Source organism: Engraulis encrasicolus, chromosome 18, assembly GCF_034702125.1.
Source record: "Engraulis encrasicolus isolate BLACKSEA-1 chromosome 18, IST_EnEncr_1.0, whole genome shotgun sequence".
In the NCBI taxonomy this organism is placed as follows: domain Eukaryota; kingdom Metazoa; phylum Chordata; class Actinopteri; order Clupeiformes; family Engraulidae; genus Engraulis; species Engraulis encrasicolus.
In genome coordinates, this window is record NC_085874.1 from 53,247,945 (window position 1) to 53,253,944 (window position 6,000).

The following is a 6,000-nucleotide window of genomic DNA, read 5'->3' on the forward strand; positions in this document are numbered from 1 at the left end:
TTAAAACACCAGCCGTGGCTCAGTGGTTAGAGCACTGGACTAGCAACCCAAGGGTTCCCGGTTCAATGCCCGACCGAACCACGGCTGAAGTGCCCTTGAGCAAGGCACCTAACCCCCACACTGCTCCCCGGGCGCCGCTCAGGAGGCAGCCCACTGCTACGGACTAGTGGGTGTACTTCAATGTGATTCACTAGGCCAAATGGGATAAAGTGCAGAGAAAGAATTTCCCCTAGGGGACCAAAATTGGCTCCAATTGGCTCCAATTGGCTACTTACTTACATATGCAATTTGAGTCGCGAGAAATGTGGAATGTCAAAAATCGGTCCCAGGCCAAATCACACTCACTGCCTCATGACGATTTTTTTTTTTTTTGTCCCACCTTGTGCAGTCATGGATTCAGGAAGCGTCTATTTGATATGAGAGATCTTGGCTAGGGTTGACAACCGTCCCCTTGAAACACTGAATCATTCCATATTTAGAAACAAAAGTACAGTTCCGCATTGAGCTGAAACGGGACACAATTTGGTTAAAATGCTTGAAATTGCATCTAAGAAATACATTTTTTGGGGGGGCTGGGGTCGGGCATCCGCCCCGCAACAATAAGGTGTCCTGTAGTGTTTCCACAGACTGTCGGCAACCCTAATCTTGGCATAGCCACTTATTGCCTCCGCTGTACTGCCCAAAATTTCAGAACGCAGTATAATTCAAAATGGCAAACTGAGAAAAAGGGCTTTAAAGTTTCCTTTCTGGCCACGCCACTGTGTTGGAGGTAAAGTGGTGATGACACTTCCATAGAATACTTTTTTATGGTGGAAATTTATGCATACAAGAAAAAAGCAAAAAAAACAACATTCTCATTGCTTTTTAGCTGAAAAATCATTATACTGCGTTCTGTTGTGGTATTACTGTCTACACCGAAACCACGGTGTCAATGGAGAAGTGCAGTATAATGCGCATTATACTGCGTTCTTGGCTAGTACGACGTAACCTCCTAAAACCAAAAAGCGCAGTATAATCGTTTTTTATCGTTTTTTTTCTGAAACGGGACCAAGTTGGACCAAAAAAATTTAACACAAGAAAAAGAAGGTATTTTTAAGCCAATTTCCGGTCTAAACCCATTTTCGACCATTTTCAAGATACTGCGTTCTGATATTGTAGGGCAGTGTAGTTGTCTTGGGGTTGCTAAAAGGGGTGTAAATCACAGCTTCCATGACGATACAATACAATACAGTGCGATACGTTACGAGGCGATATCGATTTCTTAAGGCAGCGATTAGATTATTTTCGATACTTAAGAATGCCCCATGATATGATACGATACGATTTGATCGTCGACTGTAGGATTGATGCATCGATACAACTCGATTATTATGATTTATACCCTAAACTTTACTTGCTCACAGGCCACCTGCACCTGGAGCTGTGTGTCTTCTCATAATGTATGTGTGTGTGTGTGTGTGTATGGATGTGTATGTGTGTTCTCATAATGTGTGTGTGTGTGTATATGTATATGTATATGCATCATATGATACGATACGATTCGATCGTCGCCTGTAGGATTGATGCATCGATATACATCGATTATTATTTACACCCCTAGCTGCCAACCCTAGAGGAAGGAGAGATGATGTCATGAGAGGGAGGGAGAGAGAGATGATGTGATGAGAGGGATGGATGGAGAGAGAGATGATGTGATGAGAGGGAGGGAGGGAGAGAGAGATGATGTGATGGGAGGGAGGGAGAGAGAGAGATGATGTGATGGGAGGGAGGGAGAGAGAGATGATGTGATGAGAGGGAGGGAGGGAGAGAGAGATGATGTGATGAGAGGGAGAGAGAGATGATGTGATGGGAGGGAGAGATGGAGAGAGAGAGAGATGATGTGATGGGAGGGAGGGATGGATGGAGGGATGATGTGATGAGATGGAGGGAGGGATGGAGGGATGATGTGATGGGAGGGAGAGAGAGATGATGTGATGGGAGGGAGGGATGGAGGGATGATGTGATGGGAGGGAGGGATGGAGGGATGATGTGATGGGAGGGATGGAGGGAGAGAGAGATGATGTGATGGGAGGGAGAGATGGAGAGAGAGAGAGATGATGTGATGAGAGGGAGGGAGAGATGATGTGATGGGAGGGAGAGATGGAGAGATGATGTGATGAGAGGGAGGGAGGGATGGAGAGATGATGTGATGAGATGGAGAGAGAGATGGAGGGATGATGTGATGGGAGGGATGGAGGGAGGGATGGAGAGATGATGTGATGAGAGGGAGGGAAGGAGGGATGGAGAGATAATGGGTATTTCTCAAAACCTCGTCTGCACACTTCCAAGTGTGCTCAGCCTAATTAGTCCCGCACAGTGATTGGATACTCTTTGGTGAACTCTATGGAGTATCCAATCACTGGGCGTGACTCATTAGGCTGAGCACACTTGGAACTGTGCGGACGAGGTTTTGAGAAATACCCGGGGTGCATCCCAATATGTGACCTTGCCTCCTCCACTTGTGCTTGTCTCCTCGTCCCTCCTCCTGGCCCCTCCTCCGTGGAGAAAACGATAAAGTTTCCCAGCTGTCAGCCTAGCCACAACAACTTTTGAGGGACTGTTTTTCATTCACCATCCCAATTGCAATCGAGAAAAAGACTCTACAATTGAGCTTTTGCAAGATATTGAAATATAATGCTGTTGTCAGTGATGTCATCATGACGAGAAGCGAGTGGAGGAGGCAAGTGGAGGAGGCAAGGACACATATTGGGATGCACCCCTGATGTGTTTCTTCTATCAGTCTATCCACTTCCTCTTTTCTTATGTCTACCTGCCACACTGTGCTTGGTGACACATGTGACCTTTAATTGTGTCTTGCCTGAGAGATATACTACAAAGGAAACCATTTATACATACTGGCAAGTAGGGCTGCACAATTAATCGAAAAATAATCAAAATCGTGATAAAATAGTGAAATCAAACTCATGATTTTAATTGTGATTTAATCGTGGCAATAGTGACTTACTTTTGAGAGCGTCCTTGAAGCCAGAACATACTGACAGGCTGGTGTTTCTGGCCAGAAATCTGTCCACTTAAGTTTCATGCTATTGCCTTTACATAATTTTTACAATTCATTTTATTTTGCTCATCCCGTATGTAATTCATTCTTGGTTATATTTCATCTTGTTATAATTCTCAAAAAAATCTGCAAAAATCAATAATCGTGATTATGATTTTGACCAAAATAATCGTGATTATGATTTTTTCCATAATCGTGCAGCCCTACTGGCAAGACCTTAACATGTGTGCCTGCTCATACACAAGTCCTTTCACCTTTGATCCTGTTTTGTTTTGTTCACTATGTGGTGAAATGTGTTTATCACACTTCTTTAAGTTTTTCGATTGTCAAACCAATGATCTATCTACGCTGTTTGTGCCATGCAGGTAAATGATTGTGGGTTTAATGAAATTCAAATAACTATCTGCGCTGTGGCTTCTATATGACAACTGAAATATTTCATTTGAAATCATTCGTAAGTCCATTATGTTGCCCTACTACACCATTGAGCAACGTGTTAATTACGGTTTGATTGGTGAAGACAAATTGCTCACTTCTACAGTCATTTCACAATACCATGCAAATGGCCTAAACACATATGGTATAATGACAGCTGTGTAACAAGAAGCATTTTGTGCTTAATACACACATAGTACCTTCAGGTTGCGATAAGGGGACCTAGTGGCCCGTATGCAGTGCAAGTCAATGGGCTCGATCGTGGTGGCGCATTTCTGCGTAGTCTGTGCAGCCGGCAGGACGCATGCGCACTTTGCCACTTCAATGCATTCTGGTTAGAATTTTCCCACCAGAATGCATCGTAATTTGGACTGCGCAGCAATGCACCATCACGAACGAGCCCAACAATGTTAAGTGCTATTGCACCTTGTAAAAAAAAGGGCAATCAAAGTCAGTTATTGGTTTGTGTCAGAACACAGTGGCCATGTTCAGATCAGGGGGGATACTAAGAAGCTAGTTCAGGAGTAGGCCTAAAGCAGGTTATGCGAAGAGGTAAATCATCTAACAGAAGAGCCCGGACTCCATGATTTAACCTCTTAAATTAACCTGCTTTACTCCTGAACTAGCATCTTACTATAGGCCCCTAGGCCCCATTTCTTGAAAGCATCGTTGCTAACCAGTTAACAACTTAGTAGGTTGCCTATGGGAAATTGCATTGCAACCAAGTAAGTTGCTAACTAATACAGTATATAGCAACGATGCTTTCGAGAAATGCGCTCCAGGTGTTTACGGAGGGTTGTGTTTCTAATTGCATTGGATATTGGATATCAGTCAGTCTGAGCTATGTAAGTGCCATGCTATGTACTGTATGTGTGGTGGCATCTTTCCACTTCAGGTGTACATACATACAATGACATTTCTATGTCCATTACAAATACCTAAGTACATACATATATCAAATGTATATGTACATGTGTTATATTTTGAAGAATGAATAAACAACATGTAGTCAATCAAAAAAAGAGGAGGCCATGTTTCTGTTCTGACCTGCTGAAGCTTATTGACAACCAAACACATTTGAGCTTGACTTTATTTAGTGTGCCATTCAAAAACAGACAAACAAGCAAACATGGACAGATAAAACATGTTAGCAGAAAAAGAAAAATGGCAGACTTTTGTGTGCTTTGCCTCAATGTTTATTTTATTTTTTATTTTATTTTCTGCAAAGCCTTACCATGTGGTTGTTGTGGAAGTAATCACTATCAGATCCAGCACACAGCAAAGAATAGCCGAGTCAGCAAGCAATACCATAGTGATGACAAGAGATGACAGAACCCAAACTCTGCCTTAGAGGGGTGCACTGAGATTCTGGTTCAGGAGTAAACCAGGTTGAGTTAAGAGGTAAATCATCTAATAGAAGAGCCTGGAGTCCACACTGTCTTAGGAACACACAGGACTCCAGGCTCTTCTATTAGATGATTTACCTCTCAACTTAACCTGGTTTACTCCTGAACCAGCTTCTTAGCACAGGCCCCGGCTCTCTGTTGGTTTGCAGGTGTGTGTGTGTGTGTGTGTGTGTGTGTGTGTGTGTGTGTGTGTGCATTATCATGTGCCTTTTTCCATTTGTGTTTCCTTAGAAAAGCCACTTTCCCCTTGTGAAGAGTGAATTGAAACAAGGGGGGGAATGAGGGACTTGGAAGAAGACTTCCAATGTGACTGCGGTGTTCAGTGCAGAATGTCAAACAACTACGCAAGGGAATGGGTTTGCAGCCAGTTTGGCGGGTGTGTGTGCGTGTGCGTGTGTGTGTGTGTGTGTGTGTGTGTGTGTGTTCTTGGGTAAGAGGGGAGAACAGTCTATGTGTGGCCGTCCATACAGAAGTATCGCAGTGGAAGAAGCATAGAAATGTGTTACCATCAATGTGTATGCCATTTATGTATTTATTATTTTTTCCATAGTGATCGATCGGCAGTCAGCATTCACAGTACTGCTGGAAGTTGTGTTTTGTTCCTCTTCAGCCACACATCCTTTTCAAAAGCCCGCTCACCACCCCCACACACACACACCCACACCCCCACACACACCCATCCATCCAAAGATGAAAATTATAACTATTGGACATAGAACACAATTCATCCCATTATGACAGAAATGTATGAAAGAAAAGAAAAAAAAACACGCACACAATAAAGCTGGTTGCAATACTGACTGAAATCTTCATTCATAACAACCTCTGCTGAAAAGAAGTTAAACTTAACGAAAAAAAAAAAAAAAAAAAGATAATCCCATATCTGTAAAATCCATTAAATATTCCACAGTCCATTTGTCTGTGAGGGGGGTCACCTCACAACGAAACACTCTTCCACACGTGGAGAGAGAAAAAAAAAGACAAAAAAAAGGAGAAAAAAAACCTTCAAATACAACTGCAATACTATGATGTGTGTTCTTCCTTCCATCTTTCCGTTTGTTTGAGTTATTTTATTTTAAATGCTGCGTAACGTTTTAGTGT

At 42.8% G+C, this 6,000-nt stretch overlaps 1 protein-coding gene across 1 annotated transcript in view; it reads right to left on the reverse strand.

Annotated features, from left to right (window-relative positions):
- Positions 1 to 4,565: 4,565 nt before the first annotated feature.
- Positions 4,566 to 6,000, reverse strand: part of pcmt (protein-L-isoaspartate (D-aspartate) O-methyltransferase) — a 23,388-nt gene continuing 21,953 nt past the window's right edge. Inside the window, exon 8 of the mRNA XM_063222250.1 lies at positions 4,566 to 6,000. This exon is cut by the window's right edge and continues 102 nt beyond it. The gene's annotated coding sequence lies outside the window, so the exon portion shown is untranslated.